Genomic DNA, 17,358 nt, shown 5'->3' with positions numbered 1-17,358 from the left:
GTTGGAGTCTGAACGTTTTCCCATTACATCCGTCTATTTTGTGATTCCTTTCTCATTCCTGTGTAAAACTCCTAAAGAAAGCCCTTTGCAGTGCATGGGAGGTGTAGCTGATTTCCCCAGTTTGGATGGGATAACTGGTAAAATGGTTAATGCAAATTTTATCTTTGCTGCTGCTTTCAGATAAACAAATGGTTCATGTGTTATGGTGGGATGTGAATTTTCTGCCTTTTCTGAGGATAAAGTATTCTTTTTTTGCTATGCTTGAATGCTACTTGCACATCTTAAATGGAAACTTAATAACATTTAAAATGTGCAATCTTAGTACTGTTTTCAGACACTAAGCAGAAACTGTTTGTAGGTTTGTGATTAGTAGAAAATGCCAGATTACATGTTTTATGCCTTTCTATTGGATATTCCTCTTCAATACTCTTGCTGTAAGAAACTATAGAATGATAGTTGGGTTCTAATTGCTATACCACGTTTAGATGTAGGATTACAAAATTCATGTGAAATGTTGATTCTTAGATGATTGTTAGATGAATCATGACATTGCTGGCTCATAGCTCAATATTGACAACAATTGTGAATTTCCATGAATGCATGGGTTTAGTGACATTGATGGAAACCTCTCCACAAGCCTTCAACTCATTATTTGGAGGAAACCAAGATGTGCATCCAGACACCATGGCAGAGCAGAACATGTATCACAAAACCAGAAATCATGTCCAAGGTACAACTTCAACGTTTTTTTTGATTTTTTAGAATTTAGGTTCAAAATCCTGGTTTTTCTACAGTTAATCTCACTTTAGAGATTCAGCATGGTGGTAAAATAGAGTTTTACAGTTGGACAGGTTTGAAGCAGAGAAGGGAGGAGTTGATCCTGAAGGGTAGAAATGAAGCTGGGAGTGCAATACCTACTCCAGTGCTCTGTGAGACGTGCAGCCTGCAGAAATGAGAGTGCAGCTGTAATTTTTTTCCAAGTTAGTGCCTTCAAGTATATGATGCAAGCCTAAGCTAATATAAAAGTGCTGTGAGTCTATCACAGTAGCTGTGTCTTCCTGGCATATTTTGATAAAAATAGCCTACCAAATACAAAGTAGAAATACAGGAAAGCCTGTAACCTTTCCCAGTGGCTTACTGCTGATGGACTTTGTAATTACATCTGTCTATCTCCATCTGTACCCTGCTTGGCTAGAGGCTGGATTTAAGGTTAATTGTATGATGGAGGATCCTGGCTTAAAGCTATATCTTAATTAGAATTCACAATCCTCTTTACATAAAAATTTCTGAAAACTCTTTTAAAAAAACCACTGATTATAGGGCAAATGAAAAGATTTTGATAGTTCTTTTTTCATAATTTGTGAATAACTTAAGTATATATAAATATATTCCTATGCCATCTGGTTTATTTCTCTCTTCATCTTACTCTTGGCTTCTGTCATCTTGCTTATTGCTCTTTGGCTTTTTAATTAAAGGAAAAAGCAGTAGAAATTACTTTTGTGATCACAGTAACATTTCAAAGGTTATTGAATGCTATGAAAAATAGTGCTGTTCTATGTTTTTAGATTTGCTGATACTGAACATAGCTCTGACATGAACACACTAAATCCCTTTGATTTGGGCGTATAATATTCTAATTAGTGTAATTAATCAAATTTTATTCTGTAAAATAGAGTGTTTTTCAGAAATATATGGTTCAGTTCTTGAACTACCATACACAGATTGAACTATCCTTGTTAAGGTTGTTACATTTAACTCTTATGTTCTGATGGTGTCCTGACTGAAATAGATCTTTTCCTAAAAGTTGTGGTTTGGAAGTATTTAATTAAATGTGTAGGAATTAACAATTACAACATTCTGAGAGCTCCCGCGATGCAATTTGGTGAAAACAGAAAATTCTGTCTGTTTCAATGAGTTGTGTAAGAGAAAAAACAGGAATATACACGCTTATGTTTTATTTTGATTAATTTCATGTCAAGTGCTACAATGTAACTTTGGTGTTGGGTATTGTTGTTTGTTTTGTTTGCTTATTTTTTTTTCAACTTGTAGAAACAGTCGTTTGGTCCCTAGAGATTTTTCTTCAGCTGAAGTGAGTTTCAATAAGCTAACCTCTTAGGTCTTAAAAAAACAAAGAGGGGGAAGAAAAAAAAGGAGGAAGTTCTAAAGACCTTCCATAAACAGCATCACTTGAAAAATTCAGTTTAACGAGGTGCATAAGCATATGCTCCTCTTTAGCAAGAGAACACTTTGTCTCTTGGGTTGTTTTCAGATATTGCTGCTTGCATGAGTTAAGATGATTAAGTATGACCCTAATGTTGTTAAACCAGTGCCTGAGTTCCTGATATGATAATTTGCAAACAAAATTTGCTTTCTCATAGTGTCAGTTGCATTCCAGTTTGGCAGCATTTGGAAGTTAAATGCCCTGGCTTGGTGATTCCTTGCTGCCGTCGGATATCATCTTAAATGGGAAAGGAGATGCTGGACTGAAGTAAAAGCATGACGATATTTTTTCAAACCTCAGGATTTCACTGCTTTTATTTAAAACTTTTTGTTAAGCACCTGAATCATGAGATAATAATTTTTAAGCTCATTTAAAAATTGGGAAAATGAAGTTGATTTTTAACCCAAACATAATGTATTTTGAAAATACCAAAATATGCAGATTTGTGTACTGATTGTTGTCACTGTGAATCCCAAGTACAGGATTACATGAGGGTCTGCCACAAGCCTGTGTAACTGTTCAGAGTACCTGACTCAAACTCATCTCTGATTAGCAAGTGATCTTTTTTAGCTGGACTGCTGGAGCCATACTAAGAGTGAAGAAGGAAAGCATCTGTTCTGATACTTTTATTACTACATCATCTAGGAACTTTTCATCTTTATGTGACGTTTCGTGATTAAATGACTGGCATGGTATAGAGGTGTTGTGATCTTCACCCCAATTTTTTCTTGCTTCAAGTCTGTCTTTTAGTAGTTTGGCATGCACGTTTGGAACTGGTGGTTAAATGAGGAGAGTTGTGTCTTGGGGAGCAGCGGAACTGAGGGGAGAAACAGTCCTGTGGCAGCACCTTGGGATGGAGGTGGTGAGAAGGGCAGTGCAGCGTGGTGGAATAGATGGCGTTAATGCTGGTGGTGTCCTCAACAGAGGACAAAGCACAGCTGGGTTTCTGTGTAGGAAGTATCTCTTGAGTTTATGTTTGTACCATATGTACAGAAGTGACAAGCCTTAGTTTGTGCCGGGGTGTTGCACCTTATTGCTGTGCCTTAGTGTCTGGCAATAGGGTGTGATTGTTGTCCTTGCTAATTACTCTGCAGCTGTTCCCTCCTTCCCTCCTCAGTGTCTTGGCTAACTTGGTTACACGGCTCTTTAAGAGGAGGTAACACAGTATCTTTGCAAACTAAAATTGCTACACATCTGTTTAAGTTACTTAGCTCATCTCGGGATTTGCGCTTTAATTTTGCAGTAAACTTTATACAGGGAAAAGAAAATAAAGCAGCGTTGCAGTCCCTTGCCTAGATCTGGGGTCAGCCCGAAGGCTGGTTGCGCAAAGCCAGTAATACTGCTTTATAAAGGGGTTGTACCGCGGCGCTAAAATTCATCCGTGAGTGACCTCTTGGAACTCTGTAACTCTACACCCACACATCCTAATTGTCTGCTTAGGTCACAGCCAGCCTTTGATGTCCCACAGACCACGGTAGGGTACTGGGCCAACTGGTTCAGCTGCCGCCTGCCCTGCCGTGGAACAAGAGCCCTTTGTTGTGCGCGGGTCCGAGCCGCGGCCGCCCTGCCACGGCCGGCGCAAGGGCCAGGCCATGTTTGCAGGGCGCTCTGCGTGGGTTTGGCTGCGAAGGTGTCTGCTCCGTGCTCTGTGCGCGGCTTGTAGGGCCTGAAATATGGCAGCAGTTGCTGGGTGAGTTAGCAGACTTCCCAGTTCGTGCTATTGCAGGAAATCTGCTTATGTTTCAGTTTATACCAGTGGAGTTTCTTGGAAAAGCTTACTAGAAAGTGGTTTGGGTTTCTTTGGTTAGTTAGTTGGGGTGGGTTGTTGTTGTTGTTTTGGGTTTTTTTTTCCTACTGCTTCTCTTCAGCCACGTTTGGACAAAGGCTTCTACTCATTTACAGTTAAAACTAATGCTGGAATGTCTTCTCCAGACCTATGTTGATAAATGTTCTGTTATCAAGAATAAAATTTTAAACAGAAAAATGTTGATACATGCACACTGTCTCATGATTCCAAGTATTTGGAAAACCAAAAATCTGAGTGATTACAGAGATGTTGCTTTAAAAGAATATTGCCATGCCAGGATGCGCATGAAGTATTTTGACCCTGTATCTAAACAGATTGGCATGCAGACATGAATTTGTGTTGTATTTATCCAGATACTGCTCTTAGGATTGTTAGGACTGATTTTATAGCTTCTTGCCGCTTTAATATAAATTCATTCTGAAGCTTGACTAGCAGTGTTCCAGTAATTCCTGGTTGTTGAGCATACAGAACTATAATTTCTTTAGGCCCCCCACACCACAGCATTAACCTATATTTATAAATCACAGGGACTGAGTTCAGTTGTTTGATCACAATCATAGAAGATATGTTGATACATATACAGTGCTTGGCAAAAGTAATATGCTTGCTTGTAATAATGCTTCCTGTGTGCTTTTTTTCTTAGTTTCTTATTCCATCTTTTTGTTTTCCAGCTTGCATTAACTTAAGCTTAAGGCTTATTTCATGTTATGATCTTGCTTGCTGATCTCATTCATCCCGAAAGCAATGCTGAGGAGGGCAACAAATACAATTATAGCTATAACATAGTAGAAATAAGGAAAATGAAGTGTTATGCAGGCAGCACCTGAAACCAGGTGATAATGACTATGGTTATTAAGCAAACTTGTCTGTCTTTAATCAGAGACCTGTTTGTGGAACACAGACTTGATGAGGAAGACAATAACAACGTGATAATGACAAAGCTTAGCTGGGTTGGGAGGATGTGGGAGCAGCATATATGAGATACTGTCTGTACAATCAACCTGTAGTCTTTGGAGGTGAGAAGGAAGATGAGTTGGAAGAGAGCAGAAGCAGAAATGCATTATTGTAAAGCTTCACTGAAAGGTATGGGAAAGTTGAGTGGTTGCATTGGTGTTGAGAGTCTTTATGGGCTCTTTGTTGGTATTTCTCTGGCTTTCTGCTTGGTTTTGGAAAGGAAATGGCTGAAGGTTGTGAAAAATTTGGAGTAATGTTTCTTTTTTCCTTTTATAATTCCTTCGTGTTACTCCTCTCCTTTTCTGAAGGATTTGATTTCTCATAGCATGGATCTGTGGTTAGATGAACAGTGAATACATTTATTTCAGCCATTCTTTTGAGTAAGTTGGCTGTAAAATACAGCTAATTGCTGTTTACAAGCAGAAACTAATGGAAATAAATTGCCAAAATTCCTATAAAGAAGGAAAAATATTTTGACTGAGAAATCAAAATCAAATATTTAATAGGGCTTTTGCTTTATAAGGTTCATGCTAAGAATTGTGCAGCATGAAGAAGTGAAACGTTCTGTGGGCAAAATCAGAGTGTTTTAGTGGTTTGGTTGTGGTAGTGTCAAAACCTACTTCCCTTTTTCAGTGTTCAGCAGCATGGGAGGTTCTTCAGCTGAAGTGCCAACATCCTGGGCTTCCGGAGTTTGTTGGGAGACTGATTAAAAGCAAAATGTAGGGGAAGACAATTATTTTTTTTCCTTCCAAGACAAATATTTGTGTCTTTGTTGTGTTCATCCCAACCTAGGATGTATGTTCTATAGCCATATATGTTCTGTGAAGTAATTTCTCCTTGAACCACATTGCCTTCTTAGTTTTGTGTAGCACCTGGAGCAGTCGGATAGCTTTTCAGGTCTTAGGTGGGTTCCCAGGCAGTCAGCTTTTCTAGAGACAAACTAAGGGATTTCTGGTAACAGGTTGCCAGGAGCTAAAATGGCATGCCAAAAAATTTCAAGCCTCTCATTGGTCTGCATGTGTCATATAGAATTTGGTAGAAGGGAAGGGTCCTTGTAAGTGTGATGTTGAAGTCATGAGTGTGCAAATGTAATGTGTCAATTTTTACCTTCCTCCACTTATAATCATGTGCAGAGGATTTAGTCTTACCAGCGGGGAGGCTGGGAAATGAAAGCATTGCAAACCTGGCTTTGACATCAGGGTTTTCTGCAAGTGACTTGTATGTGAACAGAGGTTTTGGGAGTCACTGTACTCAGACACGCTATTTTCATTTCTGTATCATCATTCCCACATCCTCCGTTATTTTATTCCTTGTTCTAAAATCTTGTGGAACTTCTCCTGGAAATCCCATGGCAGAGTTTGTATTGGCAGTGTATGTAAGGAAGTCTTGAGCTGGCAGCTGCAGAATCAGGTGGAAGTTGCTGTGTTTTGGATATTCTACAGCCTATATTTTAGATCAAGTGAGTGCCATAGCTTTTGCTGTAGAAGTTTACTGGCACAAAGTTGGTTCTGCACAGTTTGTGTCAAATGGGGCATGGCTGAAATCATCAATTCTGAAGCTTTCCTGGCTCTTCTAGAAGACCTGGTGTACTGAAGGCGTAAGTGGGGCTGCAGTTCAGAGCTGTTTTTTTTTTTATGAAACTGTCATTCATAATTGAACTTATTTTTAAAAAATACATTTAATTAGAAGCGTGATATGTGTAGTTGATGTGGAAACATTTTCCAGAGTTTTTTGTACCTATATATACACACACAGGTTCCTAGACACGTATGTAATGTACACTGCAAGACATTCTGACAAAGGACATTATGCTTTTAGTGGTTGTATGAAGCTGAAATATTACCCATTCTCTTCTTTAACTGGTGCAATAATTACTGTAGTATTTCAGTTGTGAGAACAGATTTCAAAATGAGCAAATTGCAATAAAGTAACAAGGTTCAAAGTTTTGGAAACATGAGTAGCATTTCATCCTGCCTATTAGCTTCTTATTCCACACCAAAAAAAAAAGTCCCTGAGGATGAAAATAAGCATTAGATGGTGCACAGCAGTTGTCTTCTGCTGGTGCTGTGCCGAGGCTCAGCTTCTGAGGAGCCTGTGTCTCCTGCATGTTATAAAGAGATCTTCTGTCTGTTTTGATGAAAAGTAAACAGAATGGGCATCTCTGTCACCTTGGCGTGAAGACTAAGATTTGAGGTCGGCAGCTTTTTCAATCTGCAGGGAAATGCAGGGACAGAAATAATGTGCCTTTACTGTTTGCTTCACTGACATAGAACTTAATTTATGTGAGACATACAATTTATGGGGGAAGTAAATTTTTCTTTTGCTGTGTTTCACATTAAAGCATTTGTTGTTTGAGCAGAAATTGGAATATTGAGACAAATGAGCATTGGCTCCAGCTGTAGATCAGGTTTCTCCAGGTTCTCAATTTCGTCCCTTTGTCCAGCAATTTTAAAGCACTCTTCAGCATCCCTCTCAGAGAATTTTTGCAACATTCCTCTTTAGTATTTCTATTCAGACAATAAGCAGAATTTTATTGGCCTGCCTTTTTAACAACCACAATACTGCCATACTGGAGCTTCTGTCTTGGTAGTCAGAGTGGGTTCTATCATTCTAGTTTTCTTTGTGTGTACAAGCCATGCTGACATATTCTGCTGTTCACAACTAAACACAGGGCAGAAGGAACAGGACTTCTTAAAACAAAAGTTGTGATTTGTTGTTTAGGGCTTCTGGGTCATGAATCTTACTCCTCTTAAAACACACTGCTAGAGCTTTAGTGTTGCTTTACTAGACCCATAGAGAACCTATGCATGCTACATTGCAACTGTAGGCAGTTCTATGCAGGATATTCTTTTGGTTTGAGTGTGCTGGAAGTTTTTAGTAGAAAAAAGTCAATGTGCTAGCATTAATTTTTGGTTTTCAAATTGGTGTTGTATTGTCTAGGTGTTAACATAATTTGGCTTAATACCAAGCTACATGAAAAAGGTGTCAACTTTTTAAAGATTTATCATATTTTACATGACTGTGATTTGGTTTCTGGATTTTTCTGTACTTACCTGCTTCTTGTTGTATGTGTATGAAGTTGGGAGCTGTGTTTCAGGCTGAGCTGTCACAATGAGATCACAGTGGCAGGAGGGCTTGTGTGCCACAACGCAGTTCAGAGTGCAGTCGAGAAAACTTCCCTACTTATCCCTCCTGCCCTTGTTCTTTGCATTATTTTCACTTCATGCCATCTGTGCTTAGACCTTCTATTCACAGGGACACAGGAGGTGTCAAGTGCCCTGGAAGTTTGGCATAGGAAGCAAAACACTAAAGCATGTGTTAACATTGGTATTACTCCTTGATAGGTGAACATTTCCTTTCACACCACAACATTTTGTCCAAACCTATTCCTGCTGTTAATTAGCATGGTAGTATTGTGTATATCCTATTCCCCGTTCTTTTTTATCCTCTTTTTCTATGCCTGTGCCAATCACTAAAATGCAGTGGTTTATGGACAGCCACTAGAGAATAGACTGAGCTACTATGAGTGGTTCTGTTTCTCAGAAAGCTTTCTGCTTCCTATTAATTTTGGGAAAAATAAACAGTAATTTAACAGTTCTTAAGGTTGATTTCTGGTTTTTTTCATGTTGAATATTGCTGGCTAAAATGTCTGGCTGTTGAAACCCCGTCTGTTATCTTTCTTCTTTATTTTCATTGTTTGTGGGAAGAACAATACATGTATAGTCTATGGACATGGTGTGTTTTAACGAATTTTAATCTGAAATTTTAAAACCACTAATAATGCTTTCAGTCATCACTAGATCTGTATTCATGCTCTTATAAATGTAGGCCAGAGCACTTAGCATAAGATACTGTTGATCTTGACCTCAGGGGTAGGAGTTGGAATTTTTTTTTAATAGATCATAGTTTTGGGAAGGTATGACTAAACATAATCTTGCTTCTGTGTATTAACAGTGACATTCTTCATTATTATTTTAAATTTAATTTTAAAGAAATTAATCATGTCACCTTATTGTTCTGTGCCAAGGCTTGCAACAGAAAATTGTTGTCATTTGTTCCAAGTGACATCTGTTTAACTTATAACACAGAAAGCCCACCTTGGTAAATTGAATTAAATATGCAATCCACCTGTCTTTGTGCATCTCTTGTTGCCAATTAAGACTTCAGTTTTTTTCTGCTTAATGAACATACATCCTTCAGAAACGGTATTCTATATTAAAAACAAACCAAACCAAAAGTATGCAAGTGTTTTCCTTACCTCATTTCTTGAAAAGTATAAGAGATAGACCTGATTTCTGGTTTTGAAAATAGAATACTGGATTTCTAGGTAGGAGACAGAGATGTTGATGAGGTGATGTGTGTTTTGAAAGATTATCATATGTGTGTTTGGAGCCAAGGTCATGGTAAAGTGTTTCTGGCCCTATAAAAGTTGGTCTGTTTGCTTTCAGAATACAGCTTTTCATTCTCTTCCCCAAAAATACAGATCCTAAGAGCTCCCTCTCCCCACAATAATGAACTTTTCATCTTTTTCATACTAAGACAAAAAATTAAAAGTAGGAACATTATAGAGGTTGGCTTCAGTAAGAAGATCAAGAGTGTCTCAGAAAGCTGTGAAAGATGATGATGAAAAACTAGGAGACATCTGTTTAGTACAGGGGTCAGCAGGTTCCTTAGGGCTCTGACTTGTACTACTAGGGGGAGCATCTTGTGTGTTTGTTGCTTTCCAGTGCCCTAATGGACCAAGAATAACTTTGCTGGTGCAGTGTGGATTTCCTTATCCTCTTTCTGCTGGTTCTAGTACTTGGGTTGTTTTGTTTTTTTTTTTCCTATCCAGTAGAAGGGGAATGCTTGATAAGTTCCACTGTACTTTTGAAAACACAAAGCAAATTCTGGTGCCCCACTAGATGTGCCAGTAAAACATAATGGTTGTTTTGTGTATAGTCTTTCTTTCAGTTTGAATGTTTATCTCCACAATTTCTTTGAATAATGTTGTGTCTTGTGGTCTCCTTAGCTATCCATTATCACTGCTATTTATTTGCTGTATATTACTTTTATTTGTATCTGCTCTTACTTTGTGTAGGTGATAAATGTGCAGTTGTGGTTCTATGTGTGACAAAGCATCCCAATTCCCAATCTGCCAACACTTTTTCTGATGAGTTATGCCCAGGGAGCACTACTTGCCAGGCAGGCATGAATCAGTGAATGATCATTTAATCTGTGCAAATACTCGTCCTTTTTTGCTCGAGCGGAGGAACCGGGGAGGTGACATTTTAAAAACACTTAAGTTGTGACTAGAATCATCCTGCCTTGAAAACCAGATGATGCTGGTCTGCTGTGCCTAAATGTCAAGTGATTAATAATCATGGTTAGTATTTGCACTTCTAGGGATGATTACAGGGGTTCAGCCTAAAAGTAGCAGGAGGGAGGTAACTTCTGTAACCAGGCAGGGCTTGTTCTGACTTGTTCAAAACAACATACTTCCCTGATACAGATTTTTAGTAAAGGGGTGTTGCTCATCTCTTCAAAGGGCCATGGTAGCTCAGATATTCAGGGTTTAATTTTTCAAAACTTTCCTGATGGCTTCTCTTTATGTGTGGTAATTACTGTCTGATGGTGTCACCAAAGAGCACCTAAAGTTGTGCTTTTTGATGGGCCAGCTTCTTAATGTAGAATGAACAGGTTCTAGATGATCTTATATACAAACTGAGCTCAATTTTGAATTGTAAAGTTCTTTGTATTCCTAGGAGGGTGTTTCTGCGTGGTGTGTCTTGGATAGTTGCAAATATTGATCAGCTCCTTGGTTTTATGTAATTTTTTTTCCTATTAGCCTACCTGAAGGTAACAACTTTGTTGTATTGCTTATTAGATTATAGAACTCTGATGCTTGGACTTGTTGATAGTGCAGGGGACTGAGACAGGAGCTCTGTTTGGGTGGCTGAAGAGGGCTTGTTGGGTTTTATTTGTTTGTTTTCTCAAACAATATACATTTGTGCATTGAGACTCTTCCTTCTGATAATCTGTCTAGAGAATGGAGAAGAACATGCTTTATGAAGCTGAAAGATAAATATTACCAACCTCAACCTCTCACCTGTGAGGCTGTGAGGATACGTAACTGGATACACACAGAACGTGCCAAAAAATAAGAGTGTCTATGGGATTAAATCTTTCTGGTTCATCCCATTGTCCTCATACTGAAGATGGTAGCAGCGTGTAGGTAATCTGACTTTGCTCTTGATCAAAAAAGTCTGAGCCTCTGTGAAAGTCTGTGAAGTCGTAAATGTTTCCTCTGGCTGGGAACAAGTTGTTGGGTGTTTGGCTTTTTTGTTTGGTTGGTTTATTTTACTTTCAGGATCTCTTCAGTGGCTTGGATTTCTTTCCCCTCACTTATTTCAATTATCTTAATTCTGTACTTTTTTTTAAGTAATAATTTATTAAGTATTTTTGAAGGATCTCTGCATTTTAAATAAAACAGAATCAGCACAAGCATCTTTAATTAAAAAGCAAATTTAGCCCTTAACTGAAAAGTTGCAGGATTTATTTCCCATCAGAGTAAAGGGTAGCAAGGAAGGGAAAGCAATGATTTAAAGAGCTACATGCTGTCAATCCTCTTTTCAGTTGAAGAATTTAAATTTTCTTTGACGTTTTCTTGTGATGTTATTTGTGAAAGAATGAGATAGTTATATGTTTTTGTACAAATTAAAACCCTTTTGAGATTTGTTGCAGTGTGGATTTTGAAATGGGAACTGCTTTCTAATGGATCCAAACTAATATTCACAGTTGTTTTTGACATATATTCTAATGTACTCAAAATCAATTTTTGGAAGATATTATCCAAGCAGAGAGAAGATGTAGGGCTGAAGATTCCCATGAGTAATTTGTGGTTTATAGCTCTCTTAGGAAAGATGAAACTGTTGAGCTGAGCTCCAGTCGTCTGTTTGCTTTTACATACTTCTGTTTACACAATTAGACTTCCTTTTTCTTTTTTTTAAACTACTTTGTATTCTTAACAGTAAAATCATACAGCAACATAAGGTGGATTTGGAAAAATTGTGGTTGAATGTAATCCACTTATTGTAATTTTAATGTCTTGAATATTCTAATAATATGAATATTTATCTAATGGCAATGTAGAATAAGAATATCTCTCTGACAGCAGCAGTACTATGAGAGAATAAAGAAAAATGGTGAAAATGTCTTGTAGAGAAGAGTTGCTGTAACAAAGATGGCTGTAGTTCATGGTGGAAGATTTAATACTGTGATAAATGGTGATGCTTCTGAACCTGTCTTCTTTGTCTTTTCCTAAGCAGTTTCTCATGTTACAGAGTAGTTGAATTTGGTCTTCGTTGTAATGTCTTTCAAATATTTGGTGGTTGTGGGTGTGGTAGCACTGTAATTCATCCCACTTCAGGCTTTAGGAGGGGTTTTTTTTGAGGGAAGCCTTTTCTAGTTAGGACTTGGTTTTGATTATAGTTTAGTTAGCGTTTAACTGTATGTCAGTGTTTCATGCTGGAAGCTGTATGTGAGGAAAATACTGGATGCAGTGAATGTTTACCTTTTTTTCTTTAAACCCACTACCATTCTCATGTTTTTTTCTGTCCTCTGCACACCCTTAACATCACTATTCTCATAGCTATTGTTGAAATGGGAAGCACAATGGAACACTTGATCCTGATGGCAGCTAGTTTTATTGATGCCATCTCCTTTAGGAAAATCCCCAATATCTGCAGAACCTGTTCAAGGAAAAAGATCTAATGAAAGCCAGTAGAAGAGAAGAAGAATCAAAGCCAGCCATGAAGCCTGCACAGCAAAGCCTGCTCAAGGCTACCTTTGGAGACACAATATATACTGCTTCTTCTGTTGCTGATGTCAAATCAATGACATGTGGGTGTTTATTTGGTTAAATGAAGATGTTGCCAAGTGTTGCAGTTTGCTATGCCCAACCACCTGGCATGTTTGAGGGCATGTTTGTGCTGCCATCAGTAGGTCAACCTGAATGCTAAAACTGTCCCCACTCCATCTTCATGCCTGACAAGTGTTGCTGATGGGGAGGTAGCCTCTTTATTTGCTCCTCTGCTCCAAAATGAAGATGTGAGGTGGTTAAGGAGAAACCAGACCTTTCTGTGAGGCAGGTGACTTCCCAGTCATGACAAGCCTTGACTTGTTTATTGTCTTAGTCACCTCTCTTGGGTGAGAGGCCACTCTTTCTCCCCTCAACAGCTCTGACTTCTGCTGTCCAATATACCACGTTCTACTTCTTCTGTGTTGTAGTCTTGTTTTCTTTCTTTCTTCTTCTCTTCTGTCACTTCTGTCTTAGTGGACTAGGGCATTATACTTGCATTTGGAGTGGCATGCTGGACATCAAGTGCATTTGCTGAATTTTTAGCCTGTGTCTCTTCCACAGACCCCAAGGAAGTCGGCTGCACTCCGTATAGCTTAGTGTGTGCTCTCAAGTAATGCTACTGCTTCCTGTCAGGGTGTGATTTCAGGCTTTTATTAGTACACTGTTAAGCTTTAGAACTTTTTCCAGAATTGATAGAGCCAATAGCATTTGGCTGCCTGTATTGCAGGCATTGCCACCCCTTTCCCCTCTGTGCCCTTAAAGTTGCTCTTACAGTGAAAATTTGGGTTCTAGAAATCCTCCCCTTCCTAAGATCTGCCTGCCTCTCACTCTCAAGTTCCTGCCTGTTGCTGTGTACACACACAGTAACTGATTGCTTGGTAACCCAGACCTGTTGGTTTAAAAGGTCCTAAGTCATTAGGCACTAGGTGACTTGCTACACTTGCAGCAGTTACATTTCTCCCAAAATAATAACTACAAAAAAGCTCAAAGGCCAATTACTATGTTGATACCCTTGCTACGTAGGAAACATCCTTTCTAGACACTCAAATGGATTTAGTCTCCAAACAGGGTCTTGTCGTTAAGAAGCCACTAGGAACATCTATGTCTAAGCCAGGAAACTCCTTTGATGTTGAAAAGCACCATGTGGCTGCCTCCCCACTCTATCAAGCCCCAGAGCAGAGACTGAGAGCATTGTCTCCTCCTTGTCCTGCCATGACTGAGGGAGAAGGAAAAGTAGCAGCACTTGTGTCCTCCAGAGAAGAGGCAAAAAGCAGGAGTTGGAGCTATAATTGCTTCCAGATGAGTTCCTATTTTTCCAGCAGTCTCTGCTCTCAGCTCCTAGGTAGAGTGAGCATTTGTATGCATGAGCACTCTTACTTGGAGGAAGATGACTTTTTGTTCTATTTAGTTACATGTGTTACTTTTGCCTTTAGGTAGCTTGAGCACTGTTTTTCTGTGTATTCCCTGTGTGTGTGAGGGAGAGCTCTGCGCACACACGACCAGTGGCCGAGGTTATCGGGCGGTTACTGCCCCATCGCAGCCGAAGGCTGCCTCCAGTGAGGGATGGGCAGTTCTTGTGGGTGGTGCAGCTGTAACCAGAAGAGGCATGAAGTTCATGCCTGGGGATTTCTGCAATAAGCTATTTTTGTAAATAGTTCATAGGTAATGGACTCCTGTAGTAATCACTCAGTACAGCAGAGCAATTAAGGACATACTTGGTTGTGTTGTTTGAATGAGAGCGTAGGTGTGGTTTCTTTTTTATATCTGTGTGTTTGTCTTTGGAAAAAATACAGTCTGTGGATCAAATATATTCTTAATTGATGTTGTTACTTTCTCTGCCCCTTCTGAGGTCATAGCAGTGCTTGGAACTTGCAGGAGTTGTCTGGTGAAGCTATTAGCTTTGTGAAAACTGATAGGTTTCTGGAAAGATCCTGTATAGATGCACACAGAATGATTGCTCCAATCTGTCTGGGTTTTGAGAAGGGTCTTGGTCACTTGGCCATGGATTGACATTCCCTTTGTCTGTGGTACTTGGTGTGTGCAAGTAGCTTCACACAGTTCTGATGACCTTCCTGTAATTGCAGATGTCCTGAAAAGGACTTGGGCCTGAAGTCTGTAGGTGACAATCTTTTACTGACATCTCTTTTACTGAGCAGAGTCTTCTACTCTGTACCTACAGAATAAATATGTATGTATTTAATATGGAATTACTGCTGGCAGTAGGATTTCCTGATCCTATAGCACTAGGAGGTGAAAAAGCTGTGGTTTTTGTTCTTCTTTACTTTTGCTATCTTAAATGAAGGTGAGTGTCAAGGAATAAAATTAACTTGCCAAGGTGACAAGAAGATTTAAGTTAAATTGTTTAGCTTAGATATATCTGTTCTCTTAGCATTTTAAGTAACAACTGCTATAAACAGAGACAGAAGAAGCTTGGATCTAGGTGCTCTTCTGTATGAAAGTGTGTACAGTTTTTTCCATTGTAGCAACACAACCAAGTTGAGTTTAAAACCCTTCTGTAACATAGCTTAATGGAACCATCTGGGGGCATTTTTTTCCCCTTGTATTTTTCTGAGTAAGGGTTGAGTATTGAAGCATGCTATGAAGAGCTACGTAGAGAGAGTTCATTTTTTTAGGGCTTAGCTGGGGAGTATCTATCTCCTTTCAAGGTTGCAAGGAAGCTTCTTGAGCATTATGCCAGATTTCACACAAGTGACATGAACCACTCTTTTGAGAGATGCATGGGTTGGAAAAGCCAGATCTCCCAACATGACTCTTCATTTCAAAGGAGGCACATTTAGTAGTGACTCCCACATAGTTCAAACTTGACTGGTTGTGTTGATACATCTCTTGCAGTCCTAAGAGCAGTAGATGTGAACTGGTTTGTAACTTGTAGCAAAATGAGGATTCCAGACTAGAAACATCAGGCTCATATGAGGAGGTATTGTGTACTTCAGTCAGTTGCTGGTTTGGTTCTTCAGTAGTAGTGGGCTGCTTTCTGAGAAGAGCATTCCATCTACTTTGCTCTGGTTCTTGTTAGAAAAAGAAGTTTGACCCATGTCACTGTGCTGGGGTTATAAAAATCAGGATATTCAGAGAAAATAGATAGTATCAGGAGATACTATCTACCTTTTACAACTCATTAAGTACAGTACAATCTTATAATACTATCATGCATAATCCAGCAAGGCTTATCATACATGATCCAGCAAACAACTGAAATGTTCCTGATAGCTAGAAGGAAGAAAAAATGGATACCTTTGCCTTTTTACCAGTGAAGTGGAATGGATTCCATGGAATATACTAATAGGAATTGTTAAAGCATCTGTGTTAAAAACAAAAATTAAAATTATCAAACAACTACAAATTTTTTATTCATAAGATAGTTGTAATGCCACATCATGTTTTAGAACAGAAGACAGCACTGCTGCATTGATAATAATCAGCTCATGTGCAATCCACATGAGCTGAAATATAAGATAATTTGCTTCACCTACCTGCACTGCATTTTTACAAAAACTTGATTTTAATTTCAAATTTTCCCCATCTGTACTAAATACTGAGGCTGAAGAATTCATAATCAGTTACTCTTTTCTCTGCCTTTTGTGCATAAACCTATGAAAGTAAATATTTCTCTTGTTCAGATGTTGCGAAGAAAATAGGAATTTTACAGATACTTGTCTAGCATTGTTTTTAATAACTGAAGATCTGATGCTGTACTGACTGACAGCTAGGAACTGAATTCAGGGCATGTTTATGGATGCCTCTGGCTTCTGGCAACTTTTTGAATCCAGGCCTTAACATAGTCCTGTTAAATCATTATTATCACTTAAATCTGACTTTAGGTTCATTTTTACTAAGTGTTTTAGAGAAAGGTGCCTCAGTCCTTTGTCATGTGTGAAGTGTTCTGTCCTTAACAAGAGTGTATTCGTAATCACTTAGAATTCCAGATTGACTTAATCAGTAAAGCATCTGTATTTTCCCAAACAGCTCTTTTAATGTTAATATCTAAATATCTCATTAATACCTTGTTATAAAAAGTTTTTCTGTTGAAAAGGAAAATAAACTTTTTGACCCTCACCATTTCTGTAAAACAGTTCCAGACTGAGCTATTTGGGGAAATAAAAAAATGTGGGGTTTTAGCTACCTAATTATTTAGAAAGCCATTTCACGTTCATTTAGTTTTCATGGTGTCCTAAAAATAGATATACAGAATAAATAACAAAGCTGTGCTTGAAAGCAGACAGGGAAGAAATAGCAAACTTCTGGTGAGATGGCATCTACTTTTATTTGACCTTTACTCCTAGGTCTGTACCTTTTTTCTTGGAGTTGTTCGTATCCTTCAGGGTAAATCACTGTGAAACATCTGAAATAAGTGTGACACAGGTGGAAGCAAATACTCCATTGAAGGTTTTGTATAAGATCAGAATTCAGTGTTTGAATTTCACACAGCTGGCAAGCAGTGACCATGTCCTGTGGTTTGTGACAAACCTGGCTGCGCAGGCTGCCATGGAAAGAATAGCTTCAGACACAGAGCAA

General features: G+C 38.7%; 1 protein-coding gene across 4 annotated transcripts in view; it reads left to right on the top strand.

Annotated features, from left to right (window-relative positions):
• Positions 1 to 17,358, top strand: part of DLG5 (discs large MAGUK scaffold protein 5) — a 97,405-nt gene that overhangs the window by 13,853 nt on the left and 66,194 nt on the right. The window lies entirely within an intron of this gene.

The sequence above is a fragment of the Molothrus ater genome, chromosome 8, assembly GCF_012460135.2.
Source record: "Molothrus ater isolate BHLD 08-10-18 breed brown headed cowbird chromosome 8, BPBGC_Mater_1.1, whole genome shotgun sequence".
In the NCBI taxonomy this organism is placed as follows: domain Eukaryota; kingdom Metazoa; phylum Chordata; class Aves; order Passeriformes; family Icteridae; genus Molothrus; species Molothrus ater.
Note: the sequence above shows the minus strand (reverse complement) of the source record. Positions and strands in the feature narration are given on the sequence as shown.